Source organism: Emydura macquarii, unplaced genomic scaffold (genome assembly GCF_026122565.2).
Source record: "Emydura macquarii macquarii isolate MOO-44397 ecotype Brisbane River unplaced genomic scaffold, CSIRO-AGI_Emac_v2 contig_2422, whole genome shotgun sequence".
In the NCBI taxonomy this organism is placed as follows: Eukaryota; Metazoa; Chordata; order Testudines; family Chelidae; genus Emydura; species Emydura macquarii.
The window spans coordinates 3,388,318-3,400,670 of record NW_027132559.1 but is presented as its reverse complement, the minus strand read 5'-3'; the positions used below and the strand labels follow the sequence as shown (position 1 = coordinate 3,400,670).

Sequence of the window (12,353 nt, the reverse complement as noted above, 5' to 3'; positions counted from 1 at the left end):
TTTGTACAGTGTACTGAATGAATTAGTAGGATTTTACTGGTATCTCTAATCACCATGTAATTTTGATTATTTCTACCGTACTTGTACAAATATAGTTTTAAAAAATCTAATTTTCATGAGAAGACAAGTGTTTTGAATGGTAAGAGCTTTCTTTTACTGCATTTTAGCTGTTATTTCTCCATACTGTGATGGAAACCTACAGTAAGAGCATACAAGTGAAAATAAGGGCCAGATCCTGTGTTGCCTGTGCACTCACTACTCCCACTAAAACCGATCAGAGTTTTGCATGCACAAGTGATGCATTAACATAACGGGTAGCCACTCCATCACCCCTAGGTTTTGTATCAGGGTATAACCACAGGTGGGGCCTGGGACAGCTACAGCCCACCCAACTAGCACCCAGGCCCACCCAAATCTGAGCCTGTATGAACGGGCCCCCCTCCATGCCCTGTAACAAGAGCGGTAGTGGGATTGCCCCTTGGCCGGGGCAAGGAGATGGAGAGATTCTGCTCCTGAAGGTGTCTCCTCCCCTCCCCCAGCTGTTCTGGATCGGTGGGTAATTGCCATCCCACCAACAAGGCGGGAAGGGGCACACTATTGGGGGGAAACACAGCTGCTCTGCAGGGACCTGTACAGGTTCCTCATAGCTTCTGCAGACATACGAGGGCAGTGCAGCAAGGGAGGCAGGCGATTTCAATGGGGCCAGGATTTCACCCTATATTTTTAAAACTTGTATAAAATGTACTATATAATAACATAACCTTTCCCCTTTTGTTTAGCTTGTTGTCAGGGTAAGTACTGTTTCCTATTAGTATTCTTTTTCTGGTAAGATTAATCAGGCAAAGATTTCACAGGCCAAGAACCTGGTTTGCTTTGGAGTTTTAGGCACTGATTCAGCAAAGCATGAACTTAATTTTAAGCATATGAGTATTCCCATAGTCTTCCAGAGATTACTCATATGCTTCAAATTAAGCAGGAGCTAAAATACTTTGCAGAACTGGTGCTTAAGTTCTTTAAGGACGAGACTCCTTCCTACTGCCAGATGAGTCATAGATTAGACACTGCTTGACTCTGGCTAGCTGAGATCTACAAATACTATTCTCTAAGGAGAGCTATCTTTCTAAGGTACTTACATGGCCCTCATTACAAGAACATCTGAGTACCTCACAATCTTTAGTGTATTTATCCTGATACCTGCCTCACAGGAATGTTATGTACTACTATGGCCGCTATACAGATGGGGAACTGAGGCACAAAGACACTAAACTACTTGCCCAAGGTCACACAGAAGCCCTGTAGAAGAGCAAGGAACCGAACCTAGGCCTTCCAAGTCCCAGGCTATGGTTTATTAACATCCCTTATATTGTTTGGTTTTGGTATTGGTAAAACCCCTACAGCTAAATTCCTGGAAAGTTAATATTGACAGCGCTAAGGTAGTATGCATTCTTCTTTGGTGTGTTTCCCACCTTCTCCCATCTTTGTGTCTTAGTTCAATTTCCTGTGTTTGTTCTCTCTTTTATTTCTTTTCCAGCCTCCTTGAGGGAAACAGGCAGACAGGGCTTCACTCTCTGACCCTACACATATTCGGTGTTGCTTCACTTCCTCAAATGTGCAAATTAACGTTGTTCCCAGAGTCTCCTCCTCCAGCCTTCCATACCTGCCTGTTCTTCTTCTCATTCCCTTCCTCCCGCAGCTTTACATTCTGCTATCAAACCCCCACTTCACGCCTACTAATCTTTGGCTTTTCCCTCCTTATTTCCTTTGATCCTGAAAATGTTCTCTGCTGCTGCCTTCCTTTCCATTCCATTTTGTGCCTAACCATCTCCTTTCTATTATGGCTTGGCCTTCCTGAGTCTCTGATGTGTGCCACTACAAAACATTCCTGATATTAATTAGTATAATGGATAATAAATTAACTAGCTAGTCATTCCAGACAAGTTTAACCCATTAGTTACTTCTGATGAATTAATCATTCAGGTGTTTTGGTATTTTTCAGTGTCTCTTCCTATAATAACCTTTGTCTAGCAGCTACTACTTTAGTTATGCTGTCTGATTTATGTGGCCCGATCTGTGTGTGTAGATAACAATTTCCTTCCTTCCTGGTTATTTTCAGTGATGTAATTTCTGCTGTTTGTCCTAATATGTCTCTACCCTTTGAAGTCATTTAATACTGACTCTGAAATTACCATAGATGTACTGTGTGCATTTCCAGCATTTAATGGTGTAGGTAAACATCAGACTCACTTGAGCTGATCAATACACCCCTTCATTGGATATAGTGCAGAGTTGCATTACCACAGTGAGAGCTTCAGGAGGGATTGTGACATAGGAAACAAAATTCCTTCTGGAGCTTCTAGGCATACACATTATACTCCTCTCTCTGCACCTGGCCAGCGTTGCAGGCCAATATTAGGTAGGAAGGCAATGACTCCACCCTGCCCTTTCCCACCACCTGTCACTTGGGGAGTGTATGGAATGCATTGTGCCTGACCTCCACATGACAGCTGGGAAGGCTTTTTGCATACCTGCCTCTCTTTTGTGCACCTGCCCAGCTGCAAGACACAATCTGCCCTTGTATTCTTTTGTGTATGGCGATTCTCTGGTGTAATTCTGTCATAGATCCATGGCAAGTAAAATAAGAGTTATTAACATTTTTAAAAGAGCTTGCTCTCTTTACGTAACAACTGTTCTTGTGCTCTAGGAAAACTGGAATGCCCAATATATCCAGCAGAACTGGTATTTTCATTAGATATCCAAGGACACCACATCCCAGATCTTTGAAAGAATGAGAGACATTGACATATCAATAGTGAAAGATACCAAAATCAGAGACAGCAACTGTCCAGTAGGAGCCAGAATGAGTCTTGTTTCCTACAATTCCAATACCCATCATGTGACCTGCTTCTTGAACTTCGGTAACAAAAATCAACTCCTTGAGGAACTTAAAAATCTGTCTTACCAGAGGTCCTTAAGTGGATGGAATATTGGCAGAGCGATGAGATTTGTTTTGCCAGGAATGTTTTCAAGCAAACTCTCCAAGGTCCTAATGTGAGAAAAGTAGGGGGGGGTTTTCAGCAATGGGCCATCTGCAGATGAATTTTCTATTAACACAGCAGTTCTGGAGTTCACAGCATTATGTATTTTTCCAATCGTTATCGCTTTTAATGAAGTTTCGCACATCAATTGTGCATTTGCGGTAAGAAATCCACTAACATTTTCTTTATGTTCAGTAACAAGACCTTAAAAAGTGCATTATATTTTAGTCTTCAAAATATATTGGGCTAAATTCATTCCTGATGAGACTTCAATCACTCATCTGTGTCCAAATATAGGTGCAAATCCTGTGAATCAGCACATGCGAGCAGTCTTTGCTCATGCCAATGGTCCCATTGAAATCAATAGAACTACTCATAAAAGGACAATTCGTGAAAGAGTTGCATAATTTGGTCCTTAATATGAACAAATAAGGCTAAATTAAAGACAACGTGCTTCAGAACCATAGAAGTCACTGCTAAAGCTATATACTGGTAAATGGGAATTTTATTATGCAATAATTTCCATTCTTCTAGGACTGCCTCCCACAATTGATACATATGAGCTATTTCCCTCTTGCCTGCAGTTTCTGGGGGCAGTTCAATGCAGTAACACTGCCTCTGCTGGCAAGCCAAACAAAGAGCCATGACCCCAGACAATTCATTCTAAAGCTGTGCAAAAATGTTTAGAATATGACTAACAATAACCTCAATGTTAAACGGTAAACTATGTACAGTAGGTCAGTAGGCCCACAAACAGTAGATATAAAAATTAAATCTTGCCCCTTAGCTAGGAAGCCATCTAGGGCAGTAGAAGTGTAGGAGTTGCTGCTAGTAGAAAAGAAATTATTGGATAAGAAATTTCCTGTTTTGCAGCCCAGTGTCTCCTACAACTCTTATATGTATGAAATAGCGAGCCATGAACAGAAGTAGGGAGGGATAAAGAAGTAGAATGAGAAAAGGAAAATTCCCCATCCTGAAAATGACTGCCAAAATGCTATTTCTGGATCACCACATGCTGCACCCTCATGCTAATGGAGGCCTTTGCAATCCACCATGTAGTATCTAATAGAAGTGTTAATAGAGGACCCTGCTGCTGCCTTACAGATATCTTAAGTGGAAGCACAGATGAGAGGAAGTTAATTCTGTGCTATGGGCTTAATAATAATAAAGTTAGAAGCTATATATACACTGAAACTGACAACAGGCTGAATTGCTGGAGGAACAATATATTTTCAATTTTACATTTCCTGTTTTTTTCCCCTTATTTTCACTGTGCAACCTTAAAGCTGAATGAACATAGTTTTTGTAGTTACTATTAAACAGAGTTCCTGCTCAGTTACCTACATCCCTAGTGTGATCATGGGATAACTTTTCTTGGGATAAAAATTGCTGGCTTGATTCATGTAATTTGTCATCATGACATTTATGAGGCTACTTGCCTGAGTTAAGTAAGTAAGCTGTGCCCCTTTATATCACCCTTACTGCATAGTATCCTAAAAATGAACTTTCATTTTAGTTATTCTGTGGTGCAGTTTCTGAAGAAATATTGCTTTCTGGCATCATTTTCTGGAAAGGAGATATGTCAGTGGGGATTTCATAGCTTTAGTATTCTGTGTTTTTATTTTACTAAAGAAATATATCTACTGTAACATATCATTGCTGTATCCAGTTATGATCATCTCAGGAAATTATGTAGATGTGTAAAGAGAAGGGCTGGAATCCAACTATACAAAGGTCAATGAAGATACTCTTAAGAAACAACAGTTTAATGAAGGCATGTAGAAAAATCCAAGTAATAGCTGCAACATTTGGTTTTAGAGTAAATCAGGAGGCAGGTGTAGCTGAGTGACACGTAGAAGGGGTCTACATTAAATATATCCAAATCCAGGTTTCTGCTATATTAGTGTTGGCAAAAAATGAAAATAGTTAGACTGTAGGAATAATAATAGCACTCCAAATTTTTATGTAGCACTTAAGGAAGTGTGCTTGGTATTCTAAAATATGACCCATTTCTCCTGTTCCATCCCTACTACAATTAAAAACTAGTTTGAGTTATTCTGAATTTTTGGAAGCAATGTTTCCAGATGTTTCTGGCCAGCAATATCACTATTCATTACCTTCATATCTTTATGTAAATATGTACCACCCCGATTCTTTCTCACACCAAACTGCTGCTCACTCACCCCTAATTACCCTCTTGAATTGTTACTGACTCTGGTGACACTCACGGCACAAATTCAGACTTGATTTACTCATACTCTGTATCATAATTATGCCTTTCATGTACCCATAAAGTAAATCTCTGTCTTCTTTCCTTTCTACTGTTTCTACAAATAAGAGTTATTTTGTTATGTTGACAAACAGTTGGAAAGGGTCTCAGATTAAAAACGTGATCTTTAAATGTAGTGGGACATACTTACCCATAACATAACTGAAGTACATGGAGATATGCCTCGGATGAATTTGGCCCACTATAGTTTGCCTCTGGCTTGTATTTGTAATAGACAGCTTGTAAGGTGATTAAATAATAAATGTGTCTGGGACAGAGATTGCCAAACCAAATTGAGACTGAGCATGAGACACTATCAAGTGTAGAGTGTTTTTTCCTGTGAAAACACTCAAGGGTGTGTGTTTTCTCACTGGTACTGAATTATTCAGTCCTATTCATGCTACCCCATGCTGTGGCCTCTGCTGCAGCTGTTCTAGAAACCTAGTTACAGCGTAAGCCTCTGTTTTTTCTTTGAATATATGTTAGTGTAGGTCCTAATGGAGATACACACGTGCCTCATGTGAAAAATCAGAGTCTTTGGCATAGCTGTTAGGGCTGCTCATGTGCCCTGCATCACCTCATGTTCCTGTGTGAGGGCATAAAGAACGAAGCAGCTATGACCCTTCTTCAGTCCTCTCTCGCCACTTGTGGCTTTGAGATTAGAATCCAGCACTGTCTGACATGCAGTTTCTTGAAGAATTTGTTCTCCTCATTTAAAAAGACCTTTGATCCAATTGGACTTTAAAAAGATAATGACTAAATTCAGCAAGCCTTCTATATAGTGGAGTCTGATGCTTCATGCCAACTGCCATGTCTACTGGTGGACACTAAACCATCCAATTTTAAACCTTGTCCTTCTTGTGAAGGACACTCAGATGGGCACAGGGGCTGTCTCATCTGCCTGAATGAGAGCTGCATTCCAGATGGATGCTCAGTTTGTTGCTCCTTTTCCTCCGAGACCTGTAAGTTCAGAGATTCATCTCAAGCCATGTCTATGAGACCAGTCTGTGTGGGTCACCTCAGACCCGGAGGAACTGGCAACTAGCTAACTGGAGACCCCTCAAGCAGGCATCCCACACTGGGGTCCAGCAGCAAGAAGTCAAAAAGGGCACTGAAGACATTGCTAGTGGCAGCCCCAGGATCAACAGCCTCAGCACCAGTATCCTGGACTTTGATCCCAAGGATGACAGATCTGGTGCCAAAGACAGAGCACAAGCAAAAACTTGGCTCCAGGCACCACTCTAGATTGTCTTGTAACAAAGAACCTAAACACCAGTTTTCCAGAGGCAAACCCTCCAAACTGTCTACTGCATTAACTGCTAGAGATGTAAGTTTAACTGCCAATATAGCACAGAGAAGAGAGGGTGAGGTACCAACCTTGACCATGACACTGTCAGTCTTACATGTGCCAATGCAGGCATTGATGTTTGAACCCTCCATGATCCCAAGAAATATTCTGGCTGAAAAGTCTGTATTCCCACCAGAAACATCCTCTACACCAAGACCGCATCTGGGACCAGCTCCCTCAGCCCTGAGGTCGTGCTACCCTAGAGAATCACCATTTGAAGAAATATACTCTTCATTGCTTTCACTGAGACATTTGTTGTCACAAACATCAAGGCAAGATTCATCCACCTATGGTTGGGAGGCACCACCACTGAAGGCACTGAAAGTTTCCTGTTCCAGGGCCTCATCGCAGGCAAGGCTCAAGTGACAGTGGGCTGGCCAGTACCCATACAACATGTCTCTATTGGCCATACTGGGTACCACCATCACACAGGCCTCAGAACAAATCCCCCTCTCCACCTGGAAGAGATCTCGCTCCCTAGCAGCATCACTAGCTGGGCCTCCTGTGCCAGACCCAAGCTAAAGTCTCTGCAAATAGATTGAGGCAACACTGGAGGTCTCTGCTGAAAGTCCTCATCATCATCATCAGATGAAGCAATGGCACTGGCTCCTGATAACTTAAGTGTTCCAGGACCTTTTGACCTAATTCACTGAGAACTCTGGACATCAGTGAACCAGGAGAAGTCCCATGAGCTCTTTAACATCCTGAGCTCCTCAACCCTAGATAGGATTATCCAAATAGGCAACCTAGGACTGTATCAAAAAGGGTATACTCAAGCTAGTGAAGGGACTTTGGCAAAGCACAGCCACCGTTCCTCATCCTCATCCAAGAGGTGTGAAAAAAGGCCCTGTTTGCAAAATATAATTTTTTTCATATGGGAGAGAGTGACCCCCTTCCTATCAAAACTCCCAAAGGATAGATAGAGGAGCTGAGAGATGTCTTAAAGGTGGGCCAGATGGTCAAAAAAACTGCTTTACAAGTGGTCATGGATGCACTGGATATGGTTGTCATATTGACGGCCACAGCCATCACCATGAGACTAGCTTCCTGGCTTCAAGCTTTGGCATCCTTAGGAAAGAACAGCACACTACAGAGGACCTGTCACTGGGAGAGTTGGAGCTCTTCAGCAGTTGAACAGATGAGCAGTTGAACAGACGAGCAGATGAACAAGGGGATTGCAGGATCACCAAGATTTGTCAGCATGGAAGCTATATAGAATTATGTCATTGACTATGTATGGCTCACAGGTTGAACTTTTATTGGACCAACTTCTGTTGGTGAAAGAGACCCACTTTAGAGCTAAACACAACTCTTCTTCAGGTCTGGGTTGGGGTTAAACTTCTGACATTTTTGTCATAGGAGTTAATGTGTTTCTGTCTGAATGCCTGAAATATGATTTCACATTATATTAGGAAGTGGTTGGGTATAAGTGCATATATGAGTACCATAACTGTTGTTAGTCCATCCCTGATGATGATGACGCTATTGTCGCAATTCTCATCTATGGCTACACATATGACTCTGAAGTCCGAACCCTGATGCACAGAGTCGGTTACACTGAGGGCCTGGGAAGTCCTCAATGTTTGTTTGCAGCTCTATGGCATCTTTCATGTGCAGCCTGGACACGATTTCATCACTCCCACTCAAACCTGTTGCATGTTGATCTCATCAGAGACCACCAATGAGTCCTGTTCTGAGCCACTTGCTCGAGTTCTTTGAGATTGATGCCAGCCCACTGAAGACTATTCTTCAGGTTATCTTTGAAGAGCTTATACAGATGACACTTCTTTCTTTTGCCCTGCCTCAGCTCCCCATACAAGATCTGTTTTGGGAGATTGTGATCTTCCATTCTGATGACATGTCCAGTCCACCTAACTTGTGTTCCTTGTGCATTTTCTTAATGCTGGTTGTGTTTGCTCTCTAAAGGACCTTAATATTGATCACTCTGCCCTGCCAACGAATACTCATTATTGAATGGAGGAGTGCATGTGAAATTGCTCAAGCTGTTTAATGTGCCATCTGTAAAGAGTCCATGTCTCAGATCCATAAAGGAGAGATGCTAGAACTGGTGAACTGTAGATCTTCAGTTTGGTGGAGTACCATAACTAGGGTGTTTTCAAATCGCACACCAGATTCAAAGACTAAACACATGGTGCATTCTTCTATGAGTGGAGCCTCTGATTTTCATCAGAAAGTTTCTCAGAACACTGCAGTTATATGTATGTGTAGTTTAAAAAAAAATCCAGACACAACAACAAAATCTTTAAAGCAAAACTCACCACTTGTCTGCTAACAAATGCTCTGCTAATGCCTTTTCTTGTTGTTTCTAGATGGATGATTCTGCATTGTTTCATGTAATAAATATTCTCTACGAGGGAGATTATAAACGATTCTTAAAAATATTTCAGCTCTGCATTCATTGTTACGGTAAGATCCATATTATATTTAAAAATAATATGGTTAGAGGAATGGTAGAGGAGAAACTATTTGTGGTGGTGTCTGGCAAGGAGCACAACATATTGGCAAGAGTTAGAGAAAGCATTAAGGGCTTCCTGGGATTATAACTAACCATAACTGGATTATCCAGCCTTGTTTTTGTTTTTATATGTTTTCCAAGGAATACAGCGATTTGTCATTTATGGGCACTCTCTCATCTCCATTATCTGTGTTGACACACTTTTCTTATGAAGAAATACACTCAAAAGTATAGAAAATGTTTAAATCCTCCTTTATCTGGGATCAGTGCCTGCTGTGCTGGGAATCTGAGTTAGTCATTGCCCAACATGGAAAATTTTATCCTGAACTAGAATGTTAATTAAATTTAACTGAGCACCACTGCCATCTTCCGAGTGGTTCCACATTGACAACTGCTCCTGTGCCTCATCCCCATATGAAGCTCACTACACTGTATCTTGGCAGCTCTCCTTAATACACCAGTCTTCACAGCCTGGTCTGGAAGGGAAGTGGGGTCATGGCTTCTCCTGCTTTCTCACCCTCCCCCACATCACCCCATTAAGGTGATGTGAAGCATGGGTCTGTTCCTGGTCCTTACGTCGAATGTACAATGAGAGGCTCCGGACAGTCTGGTCCTGAAACTGTCCTTTGGTGTGAAATATCAACAGAGCACATGCATGCTTAATGTGACTCAGACAACATACTCAAATTCACAAATAATGTTACATTATAGAAAGGCATAAAAAATGAATTTGGACACTTAGCAGGTGTATTGGACATCAGTTGTCAATGTGTATGGCTTGTGAGTGGACTGAATTCTAATTACATCAGAAATAAGACAACTTATTGTTCATTTTGGGTTCATTTTGGGTTACTGACTTGCACTTTCTATGAAAGGGGAAAGGTAGTATTTCACAGATTATGGGGCACTTCAGATTTTTTGGATATGACCTTTTTGATACTTGGGACCTAAATCCTGTAAGGTATGGAGCACCTTTGATTCCTGTTCAGAGTCCTTAACAACTTGGTGGAAGCACTTGGTATCCTGCTGATCTGGCTCCTGAAGAGCATCAATGGGAAAAGCACTCGCACTGCTTGCTGGAATTCTTAGAATAATTAAAAGTCTGAACATTTTTTTCAACATAGGATTAAAAACTAAAAAGGCCTGGAAAATGGACACATTTTTGTCCATTTAGTGATTTCTCCCTTTGATGCCATATATTTGTAATGCTTTCCCAAAGAAAGTTTCAATGGGTTTTATTAATTGTTAATAAAATTTCAATTGTTACAAACAAATTCTGCGCTGTTCCCAAAAAGACACTCAGTGCTGCTGTGATTGTTGCTTTTAGAGACATATAACTATCTATCATAATAAAATCCTACTTCTTTAGGGTTCCTTATCCATCTCATACTAAAGTCAATGGGAATTTTTTGTCATTGGTTTCATTGGAAGTTGGACTTGGCCCTGAGTTTGCATCAAAGTAAATATTGCCACAAATGTCACCAGCCTCTTAAAATTAGTAAATGGGAGAGTAAGCAATTATAACATAATAAGGCTTGGTCTTGTGAGGCTCTTACCCCCTTCTATGAGTTACTCACCACATTCAACTCCCTCTGATTTCAGTGGGAGTTAAAGTGCTGAGCATCTTGCAGGATCTGAACCTTCATTTTCTGATTTTAATTCTGCCTCAATTTTCATAATTTATTTAGAAGATTTTTGGTAGCTTTCTTATTTTTTTAGCACTGGAAAATTTGACACTCTGCAAACTCAGACATTTAGTCTGTTCATGCTTTTAGTTACTTAAAATTAGTTAGCAATTCTCTTATTTATGATCATTTGCAGACAAAAATAAACCAGATATCTTTTGTGAATACCCAGGCTTGGTCTACATGTACCCTGGCGATTCAGCGGCAGTCAATGGGAGTTAAGCAAACTACACAGAAAACTTGTGTAACTCCCGTCGACTGCTGTGCTTCTCTTCTGTGCACCATCTTCACATCATATTCCTGTCGATGCAGCGCTACATCACTTGTGGGGGTGGATTAACAGTGGCGACTTCTAGATTGACTGAGTGGTTCTTCATTGACAGCTCAGTGATCCAGATAGGTTGATCTGACGGTGGCGACTTTGCTGCCGTCAGTGTAGACATAGCCCCACACCCCATTCACCACAGGCTTATGTGGATGCTGCTTTCATTTGGATAGCTCAAGGAAAAATGAGTGGAGCTGAATTTGAAAAAGTGAAGACTTCCTGAGTAGAGTGCTTGATAGTTTTGAAATTTTCTCTGAGCGAAAAGCCCCTAATATTGGTGATCAGGTGGCTGTGGTGAGCCATACTCCAATAGGTTTCAAACCCCGCACAGGGAGGAGCCCAGTAAAGATAGAGTTTGACTTTGTCACCTACAGCAGTAGACAGTTAATGAAAAGACATTCCAAGGACCTGTCCAACAGCTGAATGGAGCAGCTGCTCTTGGCCATGCCATACAGTGGACAATCAATAATGGTTTCTTAGCTGCACCCAACCTCAGACAACACAAGGCTATCATTGTTATATCTACTGGAGAAACAAGTCAGTGGGATAAAGAAACATTGAAAACATCTCTGAGTGCCAAGTGGCAAGGATATGCTCTATTTGTAATTTCATTAGATCGTACAAATAATGACAAAGAATTGGAAGAGCTTGCTGGCATTCCCCTGGAACATCATTTGGTTCAGCTTTGCAGAGTTCACAAGCCCGAACTTGAATATGTAGTGAGGTTTATTAAACCATTTGTGCATCTTGTCAGGCATAAGTTATTACATCAGAGCTAGTCTTTGTTTTCCAGTGAATTTTCTTAACCCTAGGGGAGTTCGTGGGCGATCAGCTTAATTCCATGGAGGGGGGGAGGGTGAAAGGGTGATTCAATTTCATGCTGCTTCATTCCTAGGACTCTTTACTGATGCTATCAACATTGTGTGACTGAGCTTTGTGATGTGGAAATATGCCTACTGGGAAATGAAGTAAGGCCACTAACCTTATTTCACATAGACCACCTAACATCTAGCAGATAACAATGAATTTTAGTCACTTCTGGCTTCTACCACTATTTGAACTAGTTACATGATTAAGTGCCTTCTATCCCTACCATTTCTTTCTGCTATCCATTCCTGATATTATTTATAGAACAAATAGGGAACATTCTGACCTAGAAATACATCTACAGAGTGATATGCCAGTGAGAGGATTGTATTTTTGTGTCACTAGAAT

At 41.2% G+C, this 12,353-nt stretch overlaps 1 pseudogene; it reads left to right on the top strand.

Annotated features, from left to right (window-relative positions):
• Positions 1-6,487: 6,487 nt before the first annotated feature.
• LOC137162072 (collagen alpha-6(VI) chain-like) lies at positions 6,488-11,917 on the top strand (annotated as a pseudogene).
• The last annotated feature ends 436 nt before the right edge of the window (positions 11,918-12,353 follow it).